The sequence below is a fragment of the Amblyomma maculatum genome, chromosome 1 (genome assembly GCF_055883805.1).
Source record: "Amblyomma maculatum isolate TAMU_Amacu chromosome 1, ASM5588380v1, whole genome shotgun sequence".
NCBI classification, from domain to species: Eukaryota; Metazoa; Arthropoda; class Arachnida; order Ixodida; family Ixodidae; genus Amblyomma; species Amblyomma maculatum.
In genome coordinates, this window is record NC_139344.1 from 213,852,957 (window position 1) to 213,878,648 (window position 25,692).

The 25,692-nt window shown below is 45.1% G+C and overlaps 1 protein-coding gene and 1 long non-coding RNA gene across 3 annotated transcripts in view; one reads left to right on the forward strand and one right to left on the reverse strand.

Moving 5' to 3' along the window:
* The window catches only part of LOC146205575 (uncharacterized), a 51,896-nt gene that overhangs the window by 20,436 nt on the left and 5,768 nt on the right, over positions 1 to 25,692 (reverse strand). For both annotated transcript variants that reach the window (XM_084590263.1, XM_084590262.1), the window contains one exon: positions 11,247 to 11,341. The gene's annotated coding sequence lies outside the window, so the exon portion shown is untranslated. The remainder of the gene's footprint in view (positions 1 to 11,246; positions 11,342 to 25,692) is intronic.
* Positions 1,538 to 11,489, forward strand: LOC146205576 (uncharacterized). Its single transcript, XR_014704208.1, has 4 exons — positions 1,538 to 1,619; positions 6,326 to 6,417; positions 10,372 to 10,403; positions 11,271 to 11,489. It is a non-coding gene; the product is annotated as an uncharacterized LOC146205576 (long non-coding RNA).

Here is a 25,692-nt window from a genome sequence, read left to right on the forward strand (position 1 = left end):
AAGGTGGGACTGAAAGCGGAGAGAAAGGGGTGCCGTAGTGGAGGGCTCCGGAATAATTTCGACCATCTGGAGATCTTTAAAGGGAAGCTGAAACGGTTTTCAAATTGCATGAAATTCAGTGGTTGGAAAGAAGAGGTTTTGTTAATCATGTGTGTCAATTTTTTTTAATTCTGTCGATAAGAAAAACAGCAATCGCTTGTTAAAAACGCGTCGCTGTCACGCCCTCGTCGTTGCCGGGAGCGGCGGGGGCGGGGCGTCGAAACTGGGGAACAGGCGCATGTGACCTCAATGTCGGAATGCCGGCCGGCGCTCCGTCCCGCACTTCGGAGATCTACGGATCAGCGCAATCTGCTGCTGGTGCCGTTTGTTTTCTCCAGTTCTATCGTTCTGTGCTGAAGGTTCTGCGTGTTCAAAGATCCCATGAGGTTAACCAGCAGATACGCAGCTGTTGCGAAGTGGTGCTCCGCGCGGTTCGACGCACTCCGACTAGTGGGCCTCTTTTGCTCAGTTGTAAAATAAACGTCGTTCGTTCGAAAATTATTTTCTCGTGTCATTAGAAAACAATCATTCTTGTGAGTGTGTGAAGCAACTGGTGGCTATTAGCCCCACGTTCCGTTGTACGAACATCGGTGGTCCAGGCGACATGGTGCTTTATATCCTGCCAGAGGATAAGAAATTTTCGGCATTGTGGGCCTCTGTCATGAAAAGGAAAAAAAAATCTTGCCTTTGGAATCATATGTTTTGCACTGATGATTTGCATGCCGATGACGATAATGGAATCTTGGCAGCGATTGCAGCCATTTGCGATTCCAACTAAATCAGCACAGCTGAAGTCCGCGGCCGTTCTGTCGTTGTTCCTCGTTGTTCCCGCACCTAATTAGTTTAATACCGCTGTTGCACGGGTGGCTTCACTGTCGTTACGCTTAACCGAGAATACCGAACTTAAAACGCATTTGCCGCTCACTGTTGTTACAGCTCGCCGCCGTTCTCGGCTACGTCAACAATTACCAATTAGGTACAGCAAACGAAATGCATATGATCGGAAGCTGCATTTGGAATAGTAATTTATAACGCAGTGTTTGGAGTGCCGTGCTGCTCGCGCGGCAACAGCGCGCTCAAGCATCGTCCGAACGCAGCACTGCCTCCACATGCCACGCCTTCCGCAAGCTGCCCGTGGATCCTTTGCGCTAGTGTCAAGAAAGCGTGCTCAAATTGATTGCTGTCTTATTAAGCCCACCCTACTGAAAAACCAAAAGTTCTACGTGGCAATAACCTCATAAAATCTCATCTAATCGCATATACTCTCAAACGGTTCACATCATTATCATAAAATATCGTACATAATTTATGATAATGTACAAGAAGCTATGACCTTATGCAATTATATGCGACTTGTGATTTCTTATGTTAATTGAGTGAGATTGTGTGAGAAAATGTGAGGTTATTGCCTCATACAATTTTTTCAGTAGGGCAGGGATAACGGAATGTCAAAAGTTAATCCTTATTGAGGCTCGCCGACCCGTACCGAGATGCTGGTGGAATAACTGCGATACAAGCGAGTTTCTCTTCACGGCTGTAGCGGCAATCGCCGGTGCCATCGCGGCTCATCCGACGTTCTTGTATGTATACATTCTTCTAAAACGGCACCGTGATAAATATCTTCATTTCATTGTGAGACAAAGTGATTTACAGTAGGCAGTTCTACGAGTAGCCCGTTTACTACAGCGCTGCTCAATTTCCAAGGGTCGTCTGCTGTGGCGCCGATGCGAAACAATTTATAGGCCTAGCGACGACCAGGGAGTTCGCACCGCGCCAACTATTACCACTGCACCTCCGCGGCAAGGCAATTTAGTTTTTTTTTTTTTTTGCAGAAAATCTTCGTTTTCATGTTGCAGCCCTGTAGTGTGCAACGGGCAGAGTTGAGAGTGTCAGCCAGTCTTGGGAAGTGGCCAGTGCTCTTATCTTGGGGTCCTCCGGTAGTTAGTTAAGCCTGATTTGATGGCGGATACCATTCAGTCCTCGCTCTTCGTTTCATCCTGGTTCATTCCTTGAGCCACAAGGAGATGCGACTTTATCCACAGGGCATTAAATAACAACAGTTCTACTCTACTGTTCATAAAAAGGCTATCGCAAAATGGCGGTGACAATAACCGAATTGAGTCCCAGAGTCGAACATAATGGACAATCAAAATAAAATGAAGCTTAGATAAAAGTGAGCGCGTCTACAGTTTAAATTTTGCGTTCTGCGCGTTCCCCGTTGTATTAACTTTAAAATAAAATCAAATGATCTAAAGGTAGGTAGAAATAGGACAAACAGTACTTACTTCTACGAGGGGTCACCAAAAAGCAGGCGCCGCTTGTCGCCGTTCCAATTGTTTCGGCGGAAATCAACGATGTATTTTCATCAATGCTGCATAGATGGCGCCAGTAGGTGTCCAATATTATAGCCTCTGTATTCCCCCTGTAGAGGGGTTTTATATAATATTAGAATCACTTGATAATTTTCAGAGTACAGCGATTCTTTTCCTCGCGCCGCTGCGCCATCAAATGGTAAGTATGGGTCACGTAGTGCGCCGCGGTCCGTTTTAGCCATCAAGCTTCCAGTCACAGCGTGGACGTCTTTCATCGCAGTGCCTGAGCGGAGATTGCTGTATTTCACGCCTGGATTTTGTTGCTCGGGTTTTTTTTTTCTTGCACGAAGTACTTAGCGGCAGAATGCCGGGCTACAGCGCCTTCGGCTGCAGCAACCTGCATGAGTTCGGAAAGTATTTTAAGGCGAAAGCCTTTCTAGGCTAGCTCGTTTAGTGAAAATGTGTGCGCATGATCTGTGTGTCGCATATGTGCGCTAATGTGTCGCAAATAGCGGACGTGTGAGGAGGGAGTTTAAGAATGAAAACGACAGGTAATGACTAATGATGATCAATAATTACAATTGTAATGACCAGTATGTCAAACTACGACTTGCAATGACCGCAACTGATTGGAAATGAGTAAAAACGCTTTGCGATGAGTGGTAATGACCACAATCACTAGGCATGGCTCGTCATGACTGCTAATGGCAACAAAACGACCAATATGCCAAACGATGACTTCTAATGACTGCATCTGATTGGAAATGAGTAAAAATGCTTAGTTATGAATTGTAATGACTACAATGAGTAGATATGACCCATCATGACTACCAAACAACAAATATATCAAACGACGACATGAAATGATCGGAATTGATTGGGAATAAGTAAAATGACTGGATCATGGAAAATGCTGGATCATGGAAAAAGCAAGAGAGTTCCAGAAACCCATCTACTTCTGCTTTATTGATTATGCAAAAGCGTTTGACTGCGTAGATCACAGCAGATTGTGGCAAGCTCTCCAAGAGATGGGAGTTCCAATTCGCCTCATCTGTCTCCTCAGGAACCTGTATGTAGGACAAGAGGCCACAGTCAGAACTGGGCATGGTCTTACTGATTGGTTTCCGATTGAGAAAGGAGTGAGGCAAGGCTGCATACTGTCGCCCTGCCTATTTAACCTATATGCAGAGTGCATCATGAGGAAGGCCGGTCTGGACGAGTCTTCAGCTCGAGTGAAGATTGCTGGAAAACGTATCAACAACCTTAGATATGCAGATGATACTACTTTAATGGCAGAAAGTGAAGTGGAACTCAAGAGACTTCTGATGCGCGTACAAGAAGAGAGTGAGAAGTTTGGGCTTAAACTGAACAGTAAAAAGACAAAGATCATGGCGTCTTGCCCTATCAAGTCCTGGAGCATCAATGGACAAGAAGTGGAAGCTGTGGCCGATTTTCTGTTCTTGGGCTCCAAGATTAACTCGGAAGGAGACTGCAGCCATGAAATTAGGAGACGCCTGCTTCTGGGAAAGAGAGCAATGGTTAGCCTTGACCGCCTAGTAAAGAGCAGAGACATTAGTCTGCCAACCAAGATCCGTATAACTCGTGCTATGCTCTTTGCAGTTGTGATGTATGGATGCGAGAGTTGGACTGTGAAAAAGGCTGACCGCCGAAGAATTGACGCGTTTGGATTGTGGTGCTGGCGAAGACACTTGAGAGTTCCTTGGACTGCCAGAAGATCAAATCAGTCGATATTGTCGACCATAAACCCTGACTGCTCATTGGAGGGTCAAATTCTAAAGGTAAAGCTCAGCTACTTTGGTCATCTGATGAGAAGAGAGGAGTCGCTGGAGAAAGATTTGATGTTGGGAAAGGTTGAGGGTCGCCGGAGAAGGGGTAGGCAGCGAACGCAATGGTTAGATGGCATCCTCGAGGCACTGCAGATGAAATTATGTGATGTTAGGAAGATAGTGAGAGACCGGAAAGCGTGGCGTGACATGGTCCATAGGGTCACGAAGAGTCAGACACGACTGAACTGAAGTAAAATGACTAGGCATAACTCATCATAACCGCTAATGACTACAAAACGACCAATATGACAAACGATGACTTGTAATGACCGCAACTGATTGGAATACAATGACTAGGCATGACTCATCATGACTACGAAAGGGCCAATATGTCAAACGATGACTCTAATGGTCTGAACTGACTGCAAATGAGTAAAACTTGAGTAAAAGTGAGTGATGAATGCAATGGCTTCATCATGACAACGAAACCACAAATACGTCAAATAATGACTTGAATGACCACAACTGACTGTACACGAGTATTAATGTTTCGCGATGAGTGATAATGATTTTTATTGCATCAGTAAAGATGTTTAACAAGCAAGCTTGAGTGAGCTTGAGTCAAAGTGTGCGCGCACATGTGCGACAACATACAGTTAGTTGCATTTGCATCATCATAGAGAATCATTCAATGTGATCATTTGCAGTTGTAATCATGGAAGGCAAGAAAGTGTGAGTGATAATCAATACCATGAAACCACAACAGAATAGCAAGGTATCGGATTAATCGATAGAGCTCTATGGTGGGCTGGAAATATCCGCATGCAGACTGCTGCTCAGCCTTCCATACAAGCTCACCATTCACAGTTCTCAAATTCTAATGTTTGTAAAGTAGCTGAGGTGCTCTTCAAGATAATGCACAAGCAAATGCCCATGCTGCTTTCAAAATGTCCTCTGCTTTTGATTTGAATATAGCTGTGCCAGAAGCACGCCTCGAGCAGTTGCAAGCTTCAAGGCCGCGCCGGTCATGGTTGCTAGTGCACGATGGGACCTTTGCGGTACTCTGAAAATTATCGAGTGACTCTAAGATTGGTTAAGTTGCAGCACCACAGCATGTGGCAGCAGTTTGGCAAACTAAAAAAGTTGCTAAACAAGCAAATGCAAATCTGACATCAGGGGGAGCGTCGGCATTGGCAAGTAGAGAGTTAATAGAGGAGGTCGTGCTCTTATACCTGAATCTAAGGAGGGGCGTGTAAAGGTCAGTTTAGGCGTGCGGTAATGTGACGGACACTGTGAAGCATCAGCCCCCTGCAGCAGTAGTTCCTTAAAGTATGTACTACAAATGCACCTGTCGACACTGAAGTATTCGTGCGATGCCAAGGCAAATGGCACCGATGAAAGCCGTTGGAGTGACAGACGTAACAAGCTCTAAACGACTGATAAGTCGCGGTTGGAACGAACAAATGATGACAAAAGAGAGATGCATCTGCTTGGGAGGGGTACGTTGCGTGTCGTTTCAGCAATTAATAACGTGGCCCACAAGGACCAAGATCACTGATGGTGCAAGTTTGGGAGAAACGACAGGCCAAGGCGATGGCCACTTATCGCAGTGCAATGCGTCTTGAAGTACGGAAAGGATGCTTCGAAACGACAATGCCAAATGAGCATTGATAACCGTGACTTTAAAGTGATCAGGTGCAGTGCCGAAGCACAGGCAGCATGAGATGAAGAGAAAGGTTGCATTCTTGTGTTCGTTTGTTTTTCCCTCTGTAAGAGAGGGGCCCGTGTACAGGTTAAGGTTATGGAGCAAATCTCGGAATTCGGCAGCCAATTATGGGCACTCGGGCTGCTACTGTTTGTGTATTTTCACAGTTTTGTAGCTCTTCTTGCTCGCATATGTGCCTCAGCAGATAGTTGTTGGTATTAGTAACAGCAAAAGGGGTGTGGTAGGCAGCAAGTAACCAATTATGTTGATGCTTGCTGCAATTGGCTATGATTCGAGTGTGGGCTGGGCTCCGCGTTATTAAAATTGAGCCCGAGAGCCTAGTCAAGGTTTCTGAGTTCTGATCTACGGCTTAAGGTGTCACCTTTGCCTAGGCCGAGGTAGCCAGATCCAAGCTCTCTCAATTCAAACTTAGACGGTGCTGGATGGGACAACATTAAGGCTGATGTGCATGACTGTTTCAGGGCAGTGGGAATGAGGCGGGAATGTGAGGAGCAACAGGAGATTACCATCGTCTCTGACGTCATCCTCCTGCTTTCTAAGCCTCTTTCTGCAGGTCAGGGAGTCACCGAAGAACTTGCCTCACAGTGCATCCAACTCCGGAAATTACTCCAATGTCCCTGTGATAGCCTTAGGATTATGGCACGCGCTGAATTGTGGGAGGGGGAACATTGGTGTAGCAGGCACCGCCTTCGATGCCGCTTAGCGCGCATGGAGACTTCACTCACTGAATTGGTAGACCCAGTTACACTCTAAAAAAAAAAAGATGGGATCTTAGTCTTTTTGGGGGTAAACCACTTGTCGCTGAACTGACAACTTTTTGAGGGTAAGGTTACGCTGTTTCTTGAAGACTATGTATTTATACCATTGCATACATTACGCTTCTGGTAGCCTAAACTTGTACCTTAACAAGCAGTCTGTTGGAGTGGGTTAAGAAATGCATGGGTTTACGTACTTTGTCCCATCGTGCTTTCTCTGCATTGCTTTTACTCCTCTCGGGAGATGTTGAATTAAATCCTGGCCCTAGTCCGGACAGTGGTAGTATTGATGCATGTACTATTGGGGGCATTTTTGCAGTTGTCCGCAGGTTAGAGCAGGGACAGACACGCTTTCTTGCCGATCTTGAAGTAGTTATGAAGGAACAGAATGCTCTTGCTCGTTCGCTGCAGGAACTTCAAAACTCAGTCACTGTACTGCAAAATGATTTACTTGCAGTCAAAGAAGGCGCCTCAGATAATCGGCGTAGACTGGTAAACGCGAAATCGTCCCTCGAGGATGCAAATAACAGGACACGCAGAAATAACTTGATAGTTTTTGGCTTATCTGACTTTCAAAATGAAAGTTGGAAAGAATCTGAGAAAAATGTTATCGCGTTTTTCAAAACTGAGCTTGACCAGATCACCCATGCAGATAATATCGAACGTGCTCACAGGCTCAGAACTTTTCGTGAAGGAAAGAACCGGCCGATTATTGTAAATTTCTGTAGGTTTAAAGCTAAAGAACTACTGTTGTCGAGCGGATCAAAGCTAAAGGGTAAACGATATGCTATTCGTGAGGATTTCAGTCCCGCTGTTAGACGCGCTCGCTCAAAACTGTACGAATATGCTCAAACCACAAACCTCTCATTCAAACTGCGTTTCGACAAACTACATAATATAGGCAACAAAATTTTTGTCTACGATAGCGGAGATGACATGGTGACGGAAATAAACAGACAGCTAAATGTCAACCACTGCTCAAAGTCTAAAGCTTCGTGCGCCAGTGCAAAATCTGATTCTTCTTGCAGCCTTCCGCTTAGTATTTTGCTAGTTAACTGCCGAAGTTTGAAAAATAAGGTAGACGAATTTGCTGCATTGCTTTCCTCTGTTCGACCACATGTTATTATCGGGACTGAATCTTGGCTTCATGAATCCGTTGCAGATATCGAAGTCTTTCCTTGTGGCTATGAAGTTTACCGGTGTGATAGAAACACACATGGTGGTGGTGTTTTTGTCCTTATTGATGAATGCCTTCAGAGTAGTGAGTTACCTAGCTCTTTTGATAATTCTGAATCTGTGTGGTGCAGGATTAGACTTAACCATGGCAGTTACATCGCTATTGGGTCCTTTTACCGGCCTCCTGGTTCTTCTAGTCCAGAATCATTTAATGAGTTATCAAGCTTTTTAACTACCATAAATAGTGATTATATACTTGGAGGAGACTTTAATATGCCTGCCGTTCACTGGAATAATGGGAAACCTGTTTTGGCTGATTCGACTACCTTATCTCTAGCTTTTTCAGTTTATTACAACTAATGACCTGACCCAATTCGTGACTGAGAGCACCAGACGAGGTCATGATAGTGAGAGTACCTTGGATTTGTTTTTTGCTAACTCTGAGTCATTGATTAAAGATGTAGTTGTCATCCCTGGTATCAGTGACCATGACAGTGTTGTGGCCGCGTGCTCTACCACTTCAGTCAGATCTGCCCACAAACATCCCAGGAAAGTGTTTTCTTACGACCGAGGTGATTACACGTCAATTTCAAGAGAACTTTCTAGTTTCTACCCTCTTTTTTTATGAAGTCATCCAGTCACTGGATATAGATGGAGCTTGGATTCTTTTCAGAGATAAACTAATGGCTTTAATTGAGCAACACATCCCTTCAAAATTTATTACACGTAGACGCCGGAATGATAAGCCATGGGTGGATAAGAAAATTCGGGCATTAATTAATAAGAAATGCCATCTGTATGCCACATATATAAGAAATCACAAGCAGTCTGTTTTCCAGGAAATGCGCCAGATAAGCTACAAAATTAAGCAAGAAATAAAGGTAAATAAACATATTTATATTTCATCGCTTGATACAAGGTTAAGAGAAAATCCAAAAGAATTTTGGAAATTTGTTAAAATCAATAGTAAAGAGGTGACCTCTGTCCCTACTTTGTTAGTTGACGAGAAAACAGTGTCCGACGATTATGAGAAGGCCTGCTGTTTCAATTTTTATTTTCAATCCGTCTTTACTGCCGCATTCTCTGGTGAATTGCCTGAAACACAAGTAAGAGCCTACGAGGACATGCCCGCGGTTACTGTCACATATAATGGTGTCCTCAAGTTACTTTCTAGCCTAAAAAACAAATCAGCCAGTGGGCCTGATGCCATCCCGTCGCATGTATTGAAATCTTGCTCACAAGAAATTGCGCATTTCTTAGTAGCCTTGTTTAATAAATCACTATACAGCATTTCTTTACCTGCAGACTGGAAGGCAGCAAATGTCATCCCAGTCCACAAAAGTGGTCCCATAAAAGGCATTGCAAAACTACAGACCAATCTCTCTTACATGCATATGCTGCAAAACTATAGAACACATTATTTACAGCTCTGTGATGAAACATCTCCAAAACAATAATTTCTTCTCAAATGCTCAACACGGCTTCAGGCCTGGCTTGTCGTGCACGACTCAACTGGTAGAATTTTCTCATGATCTCTTTTATTATTTTGATCTTGGTTTTCAGGTAGACTGCATCTTTTTGGATTTCCGCAAAGCCTTTGATACCGTTCCTCATGCTTTATTGTTATATAAATTATCTTCTCTCTGTATACACCCTGAAGTAGTAGACTGGATTAGAGATTACTTATCTGGGCGAACTCAAAATGTTGTAATCAATGGTACTAATTCAACGAATGTCACCGTAACCTCTGGCGTGCCCCAAGGGTCTGTCTTGGGGCCTTTGCTATTTCTAGTCTTTATAAATGACATTGTTGAAGGGCTTGAATGTAAAGTGAGATTATATGCTGACGATTGTGCCATTTACAGGAATATACGAAATGATCTTGATGTAAGTAGTATACAGAGTGATCTGAACAAAATTCATTGTTGGTGCACTAAATGGGGCATGTCTTTGAACACTGCTAAATGCCAGTATGTGTCATTTTCCCGTAAACGTCTTCCCGTGAGATCAGTCTATAATTTGGACGGGCTACCACTTGAAAAGGTCCAACATTACAAGTATCTAGGGGTCTATTTTTCAGAAAATTTGACATGGAACCGACACATAGAATATTTAACCTTAAAGTCATCTAGAACGCTAAATCTCATTAGACGAAATTTTTATAAAGCCCCCACAAAAGTAAAAGAACAGCTATATGTAACTAACGTCCGTCCAATACTCAAGTATGCTTGTGTGGCATGGGACCCTCAAAGCTCTTACCTTGTGGAAAAACTTGAACGCATCCAAAACCGCGCTGCCAGGTTTGTTTCCGGCAACTATAACTTCCGTAGTAGCATCACATTAATTAAAGAAAACCTTAGATGGAAAACATTGGCTCACCGGAGACTAACCGCAAAATTAGAACTTTTTTTCCAAATATACTCTGATCTTACGGGAATAAACAAGAGCTTGTACATTCTACCTCCACATTTTATCTCTGAACGCCGCGATCATAAGCTGAAAGTTCTTGTAACGCGATGTCGAACTAATGTGTTCCGTAATTCCTTTTTTCCTCACACTTCTTCACTTTGGAACAGTCTTCCTAAGAGCATAGAACAATGTAAAACAGGTAAACATTTTCAGTCTTTCCTGGCGTCCAATTTGTCGTAGTAGCTTTCCACCCTTTTAAACCTGTTTCTCGCACTCACATTTTCAGTGTTGTTCTTTTTATTGTTAAACAAATGTGCTTTACTGTATACTTTCAGTATTGTAACATGCTCATTTTAGGTATTTTTTTACCGTTATTGCCCCTCCTGCTATAATGCCCCTGGGTGCTGCAGGTACTTGTATAAATAAATAAATAAATAAATAAATAAATAAATAAATAAATAAATAAACAGCATAACTGTAATCTACCTAGGTATAGTGTTGCACCTTTCATAAAGACCTATGTTTTAGTCTGTCGATGGCATAAGCATACCCTTCCATCAAAAATGCTAGTTTGCGCCGTGAGAACGTAAAGTGATCCTGTATGTACAGGTACAAAGTTACCATTTTAGAGTATAAATTTATATTGCAACCAAGAGCGCAAAGTTTTGCACCTTTATGACACAAGCTTATACCACCAGGAGAAGGATATGCTGCCCGTCAAGCAGTTTAAAGTAATGCCATATTACATAGGGTATCTATGCATCATCTCGTGATATATATATGCTATCCACGCAAGAGTACTATTACCAATCTGCATCGAAACTTGGTCACTGGAAGCAGGAATAAAGCTGACCAATACGTTTCAAGATTTTCTGGAAGGAAAAGTAATGTTGAAATATTGAAATATCTTTATGTCGTCTGGAGTGAGACAGTGAGCAATGTTTCAGATGAGATAGGCTGTGTCATATTGTGTTCAAGCCGTAAGTTCTGCTGCAGAGTGAAAAAAAAAGAATTCACAGAACAATCAGTGAAAATAACATACCGTGGTATTTATTTCACCTCATAGTACACCCAAGTTGCAGCAACGGACTGGATAATCTCTGCACAGTCAGGGCCGGGATGCACCACGTATTTGACCTGCACAGAAAAGAGAACTTGTAATTGGTTGCTAATAAAGTCTCACAGAACATGCTTATGGGGTAATTACTGCCCATATAAAATTAAAAGTTATATATCAATAATATTCCTTACGTCTGGAACTGCAAAAAAAATGATAAAGTGAGGGTTCAAAAAAACGACGAAGTCGCCGCAAATTGGCCCGTGACGTGAAGTTGTACGCAGTTGCGAAACCGCTCACCGAAAAAGTGAGCAGCTCATTTACCTCAGTTTTTTCACTAATACAGATAGCTTGTTTTGCCATAGTAACACAGGCCAATCTAGTAAAAATGCTTGAGAATAGCTACCTTTAACGCATGCAGCATTGCAAACAAGAAAGACTCGCTTGAAAATAAACTGCTGGAGTTTGACCCACACATATCAGTCCTGAGGGAAACTTGGTTACATGATGACTTAGCAGATGACCTGGTATTTCCTCCTCATTGTAAAGTCGTTCGCAAGGATAGGACCTCAAAGGGTGGCGGCGTAGTCGTTCTCTTAAGACTGTAGAATGCGACCTCATATATGACATTCCTGACCTTGAATGCCTTTGCATGAAAATTTCTTGCCGGGGTCATTCTTTTATCCTGTATGCTTGCTACAGGCCACCAGATGCCACATTCGACTATCTTATTAAGCTACAGCATCACCTGTCTCATTTCCAAAATAAGAAAATACTGCTAATAGGTGACTTCAATCTGCCAGATATGTGCTGGGACCACTTCCAAGGCAGTGCTAAATGTGGGAACAGTGTAGACATTATGTTTGATATCATGCTTACTCATGATTTAGCTCAAATTTTTCATCAACCTACTCGTGTACTCGGGACATCTTCCTCTATACTAGACCTAGTTTTTGCTAGCTGTCAATATTTTATGCATACTGTGTCGGTTGAAACAGGCATTTCAGCCCATCACCTGGAAAGCGTATCAATAGATTTAGTTAAGTTCCCTTCCCTCAACAAAAAAGTTAGTCACGTACAATCTTTCAAGGATTATTCTAGGGCTGATGATGCCGCAGTGTTTGAACATATGGAAACTTGTTTATCCAGTTTTGATGAAAATGATGATGTCTGGAAGCTGTGGGAGCGATTCGTCGAAATGTGTCAATACTGCCTAAATATCTTCCTTCCAAAAAAATGCAAAAAAGTTCACAAACACACACCTTGGATGACGCAGAAGATTATTCAACTGAAGCGAAAATTAAAAAGATGTAAGAAAAACAACCACCAGTTAAGTCAAATTGAAATGCTTAAAAATAATCTTGAACATGCGACTCGCGAGTCATAGGGCTTGTACTTTAACACAACATTACCTAGTTTTGTTAAAAATGACCCAAGTAAAGTTTGGAACTTCCCAAGTGATAGTAAGAAACATATCTCAAAAATAACAGTGAAGGGAGATACACTGACTGATTTGATTGACATTGCAAGCAATTTTAATTCTTTTTTTCACAGCGTATTCTCTGATGCAGGTATACAATGTGTCCAAAGCGCGTCATATTTTCCTGCATCGGAGGTGGACTATGTAGCCTCCCTGGTGTATTTGCTTTGCTTTTAGAATTGAAGCCTAAAACTTCTGGTCCTGATAATTTACCTAATGTATTTTTGCGACGCTATGCCGAAATAATTGCTAAGTTTCTTTTTGTGTTGTTTAAAAATAGCAGAGAAAAAATCTCAGCTGTCATCAAAACTTCTGGTTGAATGAGATTGTTCGAGTTGTTCCGATCTTTAAAAAAGGTGAATGCACATTATTACAAAATTACCGTCCTATTTCTTTAACTTCCACATGCTGTAAAATGCTCACTAAACATATTAACAAATTTCTTAAAGAACACTCCTTATTAAGTAACTTTCAGCATGGGTTTAGAAAGGGCTATTTTAAAATAACACAATTAGTTACAATAGTACATACTTTTGCTAAAACACTGGATATAAATGGTGAAATAGACACCATATTTATGAATTTTAGCAAAGCATTTGATAAAGTTCACCACAGAAAACCCATTCAAAAACTAAAAAAACAGTAATTTTCCAGACATTTTAATATTGTGGATTGTAGATTACCCCATCAATAGAGTGCAATTTGTTTCAGTCGATGGGTGCAGCTCCAGTTGTCTCTCTCCTAGTCACCTCTGGGGTGCCCCAAGGAAGCATCTTGGGGCCTTTGCTTTTAGAGATTTATATCAATGACATTGTTAATGTGGTTACTCCAGGAATGCATATTTGCTTGTTTGCTGATGATTGTGTCGTATTTCTAAAATTACATGTACTAATGATCAAAATGAACTTGACCGGTTTCGATGCAAATAACACATAAAATGAACCTGATTAACCACGTGTTCACCCTCGGATCATCAACACTAAAGCAGGTTAATAGCTACAAATACCCATTTAACCACATGTACACCCTCGGATCATCAACATTAAAGCAGGTTAATTATCTACAAATATCTAGGTGTAACACTAACAAGCAATCTTTCCTGGAACTCGCATATAGATAACATATGCTCCTCTGCATTTAAAAAGCTGTTTTCTGAGGCATAAACTAAGAAATTCTCCTTCTCACATTAAAACTGCTGACGTATAACATTTACATCAGGCCAAAGCTTGAGTGTGCTTTGGTTGTATGGGACCCATTTACTAAACTTAACATCTATAAATTAGAAAGGGTTCAAAGAAAAGCTGTTAGGTTTATCTATTCAAAATTTAAAATCACCGACTCCCCCACTGAGATCATGGTGGCTAACAATACTGAATCACTTGAAACGTGAAGAGGAAAATATAGCCTTGAGTTTCTATATTCTTTACTTAACCATAGGTTAGCTTTGGATACTTCGCAGTACATATCCCCTCTATCCACACGGCATACCCGACATCATCACATTCTCATTGACGCTGTATTTTGCAAAAACTGACTGTTTTAAATATTTGTTCTTTCTAAAGACGATATCCAATTGGAACTATGTTATGGCACTGTCATAGTTTCGCAAAACTGGTTTGCTCATTTTTATGCATATTTCTTTTGATTGTGTTCTGTATCTTTTGAGTTTTCTTAACAATATATGCCTGTCCTGCTTGGACCCTGAAATGGGTCTGCAGTATGTACTAAATAAACAAATAAAAATAAAAACACTGCAAAAAAGGTAGGTAAAAAGAAAGACAAATGGAAATAGTACACTAGTACAGGCTTCGAAGTGTTTATATAATGAGAAGTGAACTCACACAATATATAGATGAATGAAAATTCTCCAAGTCTGAGCTATACCTGTGCCACTAACACATACATAGATAACTAGCACATTGCAATCTCAGGAAAAAATTCACAATATGCTCAATAAGATACAATATACAATGAGACATATTCTTGTTTGGAGCAGGGTCAAGCCACAGGCATCACTGATGTTGCACTACCCAGAGGGTCGTTTCAAGAAATATGAATGAAAACATTGATAAAATGGAAGCTAGTCTAATAAAGGCAAAAGATATGATTTCAAAAACCCCTCCGTGTAGTTCTCCATTTTTTTCATTAGCTTTTTATTTTAAACCTTGTTTTATCTTCTTCACTTTCGCCTTTATTTGCTGGTTTCCATTCCATCACCTAAACATTATAGTTTGCTTTCACACCTGACCATCCCAGTGGTCTTATTTCTAGAGTCACTATGTTCTGATCCTCCACCTAGAAAACAATGTCTCTGGTCCTTCATGATATTATCTTATATTGCCTATGGTGTTGTTTCCTGAGACTACACTGTCTTGTAGTCATCCAATCATCCATCACAAGTGACAACTGCACATCTTTTTTTTGGTGGGGGAGGGGGGGGGGGGGGGTCGGTTCTGTTTTTCTTGCATTTGTTGTCTCTAAATTCATTTCCCATGAATATAAAGAACGAAGCTTGCTCCTGGAGGGGTATGTCTAAGGCCATTCTAGTGTTCTTGCCCTTAGTGCAGTTTACATTCCTGGAGAAAGGCATGAATATACCACAGAGGGGATACCACTTCTGAAAGATGGAGCGTTTCATGCTAAAAGTGCAATAATAGCAAGGCACATCCAAAGCACCTTCTGCACTTGTGCATAATTGAAGTGATGTGACAGATGCAGAATTATGTAAAGCATGGCAATAAAATGAAACTTTTACATAACTTCATTGCTAGTTTCACACCACACATCAGCATATACCTATGCAAAAGACTTCTCAAGACTGCTGTTTCACTTCAAAACTACATTATCTTGCTTCAAGAGACAAAAAAATACCCTTCAATACCCCCAATTCCTTGAACAAACCACAAAGCTCGAGATTTTATGTATTGCTACTTCATGTAATGCTTGCAGCACATACAGCAGGAATAAAATTTCTCATAAACTGCAATTTGCCAGAACTGTCCAGTGCACCACCTATCTCTTTAGATGCCTAACTAATAAAATTGTAACTGCTGATTAATAGTCTACAAGAATGCTTATAAAAACTGTCTCCAACAAATTTCTCCAAGATGATGTTCATCTTTACAGATTGCATACTGTTGAAACCGTCATAGTTAAGTGAACTGTGAAGACACCCGTGCAGTCTGCCAGTGGGTTGCGTAGCAAGGTGGACTTTTGGTACTTGGTACAGCTTAATGATCACACTTAATTACCTATATTTAACCAGTCTATTTTTTGTTTATAAGAGGCAATATGAAAACTGCAAAATTGAAGGCTATTAACATCATGAGTGAGCCCAGGTCTAAAACCCTTCATCATCTATGTGGTCTAAAATAATGAGCATCAAAAATATTGTCACGGTGTGATGTCTCTGATCAGAAGTCACCGCGGGACACAGGAGTAACAGAAGTCACAGTGCGGCAGGAAACTAGCAGGCCCGCTTCGACAGAAGAACTTCAGTTTCTTCGCCTCGAGGAGACGAACATCGGTTTCTTCGCCTTGAGGAGGCACACGCTCGCGATCAGCACAGAGAGAAAATAAAGAATGCAGCGTGTCATTGCCCCCCGGGTACAAGAAGCATCGTCCCGATGCTGGGAGTGTGGGTAGAGATAAAGAAAAAACCATTGCACAAAGGGCAGTTGCTCACGCACAGAAAGAGTCAACACTATCGGTCGTAATACGGTTTCAGGCGGACCACGTGGACCACGTCCGGGAGCGTGGAGCGTCGGGACTTTTTAAATCCATCAGGAACAACCTCATAGTTTAGGTCCCCAACTTGGCTTACCACTTTGTACGGGCCAAAGTAACGACACAGCAGTTTCTCGCTGAGGCCTCGTCGACGTACAGGAAACCAAACCCAGACGCGGTCTCCAGCTGTGTACCGGGCGTCACGGTGTCGGAGGTTGTATCGCTGGGCATCGCGGCGTTGCTGATTCTGAATTCGTAGCCTGGCCAGCTGACGGGCTTCTTCGGCGAGGTGCGGAAAGGTGTGAACATCTGGTTGTTGGTTGCCGTCGTCTAGATGTGGTAACATGGCATCAAGCATTGTGGTCACTTCGCGGCCATGGACCAGACGGAAAGGTGTCATGTTCGTTGTTTCCTGGACCGCTGTATTGTATGCAAAGGTAACGTACGGGAGCACTTCATCCCACGTTTTGTGCTCTACGTCGACGTACATTGAGAGCATGTCAGCGAGTGTTTTGTTCAAGCGTTCGGTCAAGCCGTTCGTTTGAGGATGGTAAGGTGTTGCTTTCCTGTGTTCAGTATGACTGTGAATTAAAATCTGCTGCACCAATTCGGCTGTAAATGCGGCTCCTCTGTCAGTAATCAAAATCTCCGGTGCGCCATGGCGCAGGACAACGCAATTGATGAAAAACTTTGCAACCTCTAAGGCAGTACCGTTGGGTAGAGCGGAGGTTTCCGCGTATCGTGTAAGGTAATCCGTGGCAATAATGACCCACTGGTTACCGGAGTGTGAAAGGGGAAATGGTCCCAGCATGTCCATGCCAATCTGCTGGAAAGGCCTCGACGGTGGGTCTATTGGCTTCAAGAGTCCGGTGGGCTTAGTCGGCGGCACCTTACGACGCTGACAGTTGCGACACGTTTTCACATAGTGTGAAACGTCTGAGTTAAGTCGAGGCCAGTAGTACTTTTCCTTGAGCCTTGCAAGCGTGCGCGTGACTCCCAAATGTCCAGAGGTTGGTTCATCGTGGCAAGCTTGTAAGATTTCATCACGTAGACACATAGGTACAACAATCAGGTACGGCGTTTGGCTGGCGGAAAAGTTTTTCTTCATGAGGACACCATTGCGCACACATAACGATGACAGAGCACGCTTGAAAGCTCTCGGAGCGGTTGTACATGCACCGTTTAGATAGTCCATGATGTGACGAAGTTCGGGATCTGCAGATTGTCTTTCAGCGAGGCACTCTGTGCTGATGGCATTTAGCAGTATGGCCTCATCAGGAATTTCATCTGCGGGGGGATCTACAGGGGCCCGTGAGAGGCAGTCTGCGTCCGAATGCTGACGGCCAGATTTGTATGTGACAGTTATGTCGAATTCCTGTAATCGTAGACTCCATCTTACAAGACGGGTTGAAGGGTCCTTTAGGGTTGCAAGCCAGCATAGGGCATGGTGGTCAGTTACTAACTTGAATGGTTTCCCGTAAAGGTATGGCCGGAACTTCGACGTCGCCCACACAATGGCTAGACATTCTTTGTCTGTTGCGGAATAGTTCGCTTCTGCTTTAGATAGACAGCGACTGGCGTAAGCGATTACACGTTCTTGGCCGCCCTGGATTTGAACTAGAACGGCGCCCAGGCCTATGTTGCTTGCATCGGTGTGAAGCTCCGTGTCGGCGTTTTCGTCGAAGTGAGCCAATATGGGAGGTGTTTGTAGGCGGCATTGAAGCTCTTTGAATGCTTGTTCCTGTGGTGCGTTCCAAGTGAAAGGCGTGTCTGTCTTTGTCAGACGTGTTAGGGGCTCGGCGAGTCGAGCGAAATCTTTGACGTAGCGCCGGTAGTAGGCACATAAGCCAAGAAATCGTCGAACAGCTTTCTGGTCTTTGGGCGGAGGGAAGTTGGCAATAGCTGTCGTTTTCTCTGGATCCGGCAGGACACCAGCGTGGCTTACGACGTGCCCCAAGAACTTGAGCTCCGTATAAGCAAAATGACATTTCTCGTTCTTTAACGTAAGGCCAGAGGATGTTATGGCTTGCAAAACAGTTTCAAGGCGCCGAAGGTGCTCCTCGAACGTTGGAGCGAAGACCACAACGTCGTCAAGGTAAACGAGACATGTCTGCCACTTGAGATCTGCAAGTACGGTGTCCATAAGCCGTTGGAAAGTAGCCGGAGCAGAGCAGAGACCAAAGGGCATAGCCTTGAACTCGTAGAGCCCATCCGGAGTAGTTAAACGCCGTTTTCTCGCGGTCCCTCTCATCTACCTCTATTTGCCAGTATCCGGATTTCAAGTCCATTGAAGAGAAATATTTCGCGGAGCAGAGACGATCCAAAGCATCGTCGATACGTGGCAGGGGATAGACGTCTTTCTTTGTAACTTTGTTTAGCCGGCGGTAATCCACACAAAACCTCAGCGTACCATCCTTTTTCTTCACGAGAACGACAGGTGCAGCCCATGGACTCCGCGAGGGCTGGATGACATCGTCGCGAAGCATCTCTTTCACTTGGCGGGTGATAGCGGCGCGTTCAGTCGGAGACACTCGGTAAGGTGACTGTCTGAGAGGTGGCACGGTATCATCCGTAATAATGCGATGCTTGGCGAGATCGGTTCTGCCAACACGTGAAGAGTTGGAGAAGGTCGCCCGATAGCGCTGGAGGAGCTGGTTCACTTGGCAATGCTGCAGTTGAGAAAGTGCAGGGTTAATGTCGAAGTGTAAATCGGTGGTAGGCCTCTCCATTTCGGTAAATGACAGCGTCGCAAGTCCAGAGGCTTTTCGAACATGCGTGATACCGCAAATATGGGCCACTACAGTCCCACTGCTTAAATGCTGGTGCTCACCGCCAAAATTTGTGAGTAGGACGTCTGCTTTGCCGTCTTCGAGGCGAACGACTCCTCTGGCTACAGCAAGACTGCGTTCGAAAAGTAAGATCTGTTTACTCTCCACGACACCTTCAAAGTTTCGCAGTGTATTCGCAGCCACAGACGTCATCACGCTGGAACGGGGCGGAATAGTGACGTGATCATCAAGGATGTGCAGTGCTGTCGGTCGCTCTGAAGCACTGTGTATTGCGTTCTCAGTCGATAAGGTCACTGACTTAGTCTGCAGGTCGATAACGGCTCCATTCTCTGCTAAGAAATCCATGCCAAGGATGACGTCGCGGGAACACTGGACAAGTACGACGAAGGTTGCTAAGTACGTTTCTTCTTGCACAGTTACCCTAGAAGTGCAGGTACCGGTCGGCGTTGTCAAGTGGCCTCCGGCGGTACGAATTTGTGGGCCTGTCCAGGGTGTAGTCACCTTTTTCAGAGTGGCGGTGAAAGGCCCACTCATCACAGAATAATCGGCGCCGGTATCCACAAGCGCTGTCACGTCGGTTCCGTCCACTGAAATGTTCAGGTCGGCGGTTACGGCTGTGGTGTTACCGGAACGTCGCGGGGTCCGGTCACGGCTGCGGTGTGGTACTAGCTGATTTAGTGTCGTCGGAGAACTGGAGCGCCGAGGCAGCGGATCATTGTGGGGCGCGTCGTGTCGTCGTAAAACGGAGTGGCCATCCGGTTGCAGCGGTGGAAGAGCTTGAGAATTTCGTCGATGAGCAACCTTCCCTCCAAAGGTTGCCGCGTCTAGTTTTCCCGATGGGGGCTAGGGGAGCGGACCCGCGTCAGGCCGGCATTACCACGTGTCTGCGAGGAGTATTGGCCCGGTGAAGGCGACCGCGAGTAGTCATAGGGCGTTCCGGATGATTCAGCCAGGTACGCGTCAATGGCAGGGGGTCGTTCACCACGCTGCGGCTTTCGCGCGTCGGCGCTAAATCCCGGCAGACCCATTCGTCGGTAATAGCAATCACGGAACAGGTGACCAGCTTCGCCACAGTGGAAGCACAGCGGGCGATTATCGCGAGTGCACCAGACGTCGCTTTTGCGTGGACGCACCTGAGAAATTCGAGCGGGAGGTGCTTGACGAGTGTATGCAGGGGCTGCTTGGTGCTGACTTGGAGGTGGATGCTGACTGGGAGGTGGACAGGCACGACGAGTGACTGCGGCGTAGGTCATGGCCTGCTGTGCTGGCATTGTTGGGAGTGGCTCGGGTGGGTTGAGTGCCTGGTTGACCTCCTCCCGAACCATCTGAGAAAGGCTGGATACTTGAGGGGGTGCTGCCGTCGAAAATAGTTTTTGCAGCTCCTCGCGTACGATGGCCCGTATGGTCTCACGGAGCACGCCAGTGCTACCAGTGTCCGCGATGGCGGCAGCAATAGGGATGGACGGCCGCTCGTAGTGCTTAGATCGCATCTCTAGAGCCCTCTCAATGGTAGTGGCCTCGGATACAAATTCCCCGATGGTCTTGGGGGGACATCGCACTAATCCAACGAAGATCTGTTCCTTAATTCCCTTCATAAGATATCGAAGTTTTTTTCTTCGGACATGTTTGGATCAGCGCGACGGAATAGCCTCGTCATGTCCTCGAAGTAAACGAGGACGCTCTCGTTAGGGAGCTGAACTCTCGTCTGTAGGAGCAGCTCGGCGCGTTCTTTCCGAAAAACGGTGGTGAAAGCTTGCAGAAACTGGTCCTTGAAGGAACTCCACGTTGGGATAGTAGTCTCATGATTTTCAAACCATGTGCGAGCTGAACCGTCAAGCGAAAAAAATACATGTTGCAGTTTCTGATCGTCGCCCCAGCGATTGTACTGGGCTACTCGCTCAAATTTATCTAGCCAGTCTTCCGGGTCGTCGCCGGGAAAGGCTTGGAAGATGGGTATCTCCCGCGGCTGCTGCAACACGAAGGAGGGGGCAGTGGTGTCTACCTGCGTCATTACGGGTGGTTGTGTTGTCTCCGAAGGTGGTGCTGGAGAAGATGGTGGCGGCCTCGCAGTACGAGAAAATTGTAGAGGCGCGAATTCAGGATCAAGCCCTCGAAGCCGTCGGCTACTCTGATGGGTAGGCGTAATCTCGATGGTAGGAGATCCTTGAGGGCTGGAGTCTCGGCTGGTTGGAGGTGTTCGGAGCATGGGTTGCGTTACCCAGCACCTCCACCAGATGTCACGGTGTGATGTCTCTGATCAGAAGTCACCGCGGGACACAGGAGTAACAGAAGTCACAGTGCGGCAGGAAACTAGCAGGCCCGCTTCGACAGAAGAACTTCAGTTTCTTCGCCTCGAGGAGACGAACATCGGTTTCTTCGCCTCGAGGAGGCACACGCTCGCGATCAGCACAGAGGGAAAATAAAGAATGCAGCGTGTCAATATTCCTTTAAAAGCTTTGTAAGTTGGCTTTCCCACATTACATAACTAAAATATGGTGTTGCTGACATTTCTTATTCAGAGAATACAGACATATTTTGTGTTTTTGATGATGCAGAAGAAGCTAACATGATTATGGCATCAATACCAAGTGGAGAAACATTTTTTGCATGCAATGTGGGAAAGCAAGACTACAAGAGTTTTCAAATATGCCTTTCCTTGTCCAATATTCTGAACTACATTGCTCTTTAGGAAAATTTAAGAACTGGGCTCACCTATAATATTAGGGACCCTCAGTTCTGGTATACAATACTGTCCTCTAAAATTAAAATGCAAAAGTTAATTTTAGTTGATTAGCGATGCAACCATTACCATAGACATGTCCACAGTGCTGCACAATCCAGTTCTGATTTTACTGCAAATTTCATTTCATTTATTCTCCCTTAAAGGCCCATAAACATTACATAAGAGGTGGGGGCATATATATTGTGAAAGAAGGCCAGGTCGAGACGGCAAGGCAAGGGATGCCGTGTCTGGCGTTTTACTCCGATGACAAAGCCCAGGCGCGTGCCGCAGCCAGCGCCGCGCGATGATGATGATGGTATGTACAAATGAAAGGAAGATGATGGCATGTACAAATTAAAGAACGTCTACAGAAGGCTCACACAATCTGCCCGGGGGGTCGGAAGCGGCCAGCCTGGCCGTTCCTAACTAATTGATGCATCGCGGCGCACAAATGGTTTCAAGCGAGACACATGAACAATTTCAGTTCCACGGTGGCGTCGATCAGCTGGGGGATTAACAGGCGTCACTTTGTAGTTCACTGGGGAACTTTGGCTTATGACCTCATAGGGACCTACGTAGCGGTGGTGGAATTTGTCACTAAGGCCAGGGGTGCGCAATGGTGTATAAAGCAGTACTTCGTCACCAGGACGAAAAGAGACCACTCAATGTGTAGAATCATAGCGAGTCTTGCGGTCTCCTGGCACGCTGCCGTGTTGAGGCGGGCAAGATGACGACATCTGGCCACACGAGATAAAAAATGGGCAGGTACTGATGTGGAGTAGTCGGGCGTAGAGAAGAAGGAAGCGTCGAGAATTGTAGTGGGAGGACGGCCATAAACAAGGAAAAATGGAGAGTAACCGGTAGTTCACTGTACTGCTGTATTATAGGCGAATGTGACGAATGGTAGAACAGTATCCCAATTTCATGATCTGGTGTGATGTGCATGGATATCATGTCCGACAAGGTGCGATGAAATCGTTCAGTGAAACCATTAGTCGGGATGGTAGCTTGAGGTTGTCTTATGAAGGGTGGATGACGCGTGAAGAAATTCGGCAACGACTTTCGATAAGAGGGCTGTACCGCGGTCACTTAGGAGCACCCGAGGAGCACCATGACGCAATACAATTGATCGCAAAAAGAAATTTGCTACTTCTTCAGCGGAACCAGTCGGTACAGGTGCTGTCTCAGCGTAGCGTGTGAGGTGGTCGACAGCCGTTATAATCCAATGGTTACCCCCATCGGAGAGAGGTAGGGGACCATATAAGTCGATGCTGACTACGTCGAATGGCGTGGTGGGACAAGGAAGAGGTTGTAGAAGGCCAGCGGGCGAAGAAGTCAGCCGTTTGCGACGTTGGCACAGAGGGCAGGATGCGACGTATTTGGCAACGGTGGAAGATAAGCCAGGCCAAAAGAATCGCTTTCTCACGCGGTCGTAGGTTTTGTCAAAACCAAGGTGACCTGCAGTAGCGTCATCGTGGAAAGCCACCAGTATACGTGGGCGAAGCACACGCAGAACGACTGGGATCCAGCGAGTTCCATCAGGGCAATACACATAGCGGAGTAGGATGCCATCTTCGAGCTTGAAATTGCGAAGCTGTCGGCAAAGCCTAGCATTGGGCGGGCCCGAAGCGCCGATAAGGCGGTCGATGATAGGACGGCAGTAGGCATCGGCTAATTGCTGTGAGCGGAGAGCGTGCTTGTTTTCAGAGTCATCAAAACAAACGGTTGTGATATACGTCGGGCAAAGAGACGGTCGGCTCTGGTCAGAGGTGGAAATGCAATGGGAAGAAAAACAGCAAGTTGATTCCGAAAGGGGACAGCGAGAGAGAGCGTCGGCGTCTTGGTGTTGGCGAAAAAAAATTATTAGTGACGTCGAAATGGTATTCTTGCAGGCGTAGAATCCAACGGCCAAGTCGGCCTGTCAAATTTTTGAGTGAAGACAACCAGCAAAGAGCATGGTGGTCGGTCACAACTGTGAAGTGCCGACCGTATAGGCAAGGGCGAAATTTTTGGACAGCCCAGACGACGGCAAGGCACTCCTGCTCAGTAATGGTGCAGTTTTTCTCAGCTGGAGTCAAGGTCCGACTGGCAAAGGCAATCACTTTCTCACGCGATGTTGCATCACGCTGCAGAAGTACAGCGCCAAGACCGTGACCACTGGTATCGATCGGTGTGCAGGATAGTTGGAGCGCTGTCACTGAGGTGGCCAAGAACAGGATCTGATGTAAGGGCGTGCTTTAGGTCATTAAAAGCAGTTTCGCACTGTTCAGTCCACACGAAAGGGCTGCGTGCTTTAAGTAGCTCATGAAGTGGTACAGCAATAGTTGCAAAATGCCTTATAAGACGCCGGAAATAAGACGCGAGTCCGAGGAAACTGTGCAAATCTGTAGTCCGTTGTGGACGAGCAAAGTTCAAGACCGTGATGATTTTTTCAGGATCTGGGCGAATGCCGTCATGGCTGACCAGATGTCCCAATATTCTAATTTCCTTCTGTGCAAAGTGGCACTTCTTGGTGTTGAGCTGAAGGCCTGCCGAAGCGAGACAGGTGAGGACTTCATTCAGGAGCGTGAGATGGTCATTAAAGGTTGCCGAAAAGATAACAATGTCGTCCAAGTAACACGAACAGGTTCTCCATTTTAGGCCATGAAGCACAGTATCGATCATTCTTTCAAATGTCGCTGGTGCATTACAAAGTTCAAAAGGCATAACATTAAATTCATAAAGGCCATCGGGTGTTGCGAAAGCGGTTTTTTCTTTGTCGTCCTCGTGCATAGGTATTTGCCAATAACCTGAGCGGAGGTCCAAGGTCGAGAAATATTCAGAGCCTTGGAGAGAGTCAAGGGCGTCATCAATTCGCGGCATCGGATATACATCTTCGCGGGTAATTTTGTTGAGTGCGCGGTAATCAACACAAAAGCGTACCGAGCCATCCTTTTTTTTAACTAGCACTACTGGGGAGGACCGTGGGCTTGTTGAGGGACGAATTATATTGCGATGGAGCATGTCATTTACATTTTCTCCAATTACTTTTCGTTCAGAGGGGGAAACCCGATAAGGCCGTCGGCGTACGATAGAGTTACCTTCAGTAATGATGCAATGGTGCGCAACACTAGTCTATCCCAGTGGTGTGGAAGTGGCATCAAAAATGGCTTGGTGGTGTCGAAGCAATGTCAGCAGTTCTTGGCGTTGGTTCGGCGTGAGTTTAGGATTAATAGTCTTTGCGAGAACAGAAAGATTGACGTCTGACGAAACACGTTGCTGAGGCGGAGGGGCGGTGAGCACCATCAGGGAAAAAGGTTGAACATCCACCATGCAATGCAGAGAAGTTCCTTTTGGGAGCACGAGGGATTCACGTGAAGTGTTAGTGGCCACTACTGTCGCTGAGCCGTTGTGGAACAGGACAAGACTTGACGGGAAGGCGATGCCGCATGCAAGATGACTATATGATGGTGCTATGAGTACGTCCCCATCAGTTATGTGGTCAGAAACAACAGTAAGCAGTTTTTCGCACTGAGGAGGCAAAACAGTATCAGCGGCGGCAACGAGGGGATGATGTCGTTCAGAAAAGTCAGATGAAAAATCGGTCTGTCATATGGATAACACAGTCACCACAAGAAATTAACGCTGAAGCGGTTGACAAAAAATCCCATCCAAAAATCATCAGATGCGCACAAGGTGAGAGCACAGCAAACTGCACATGATGGCGGATGCCGT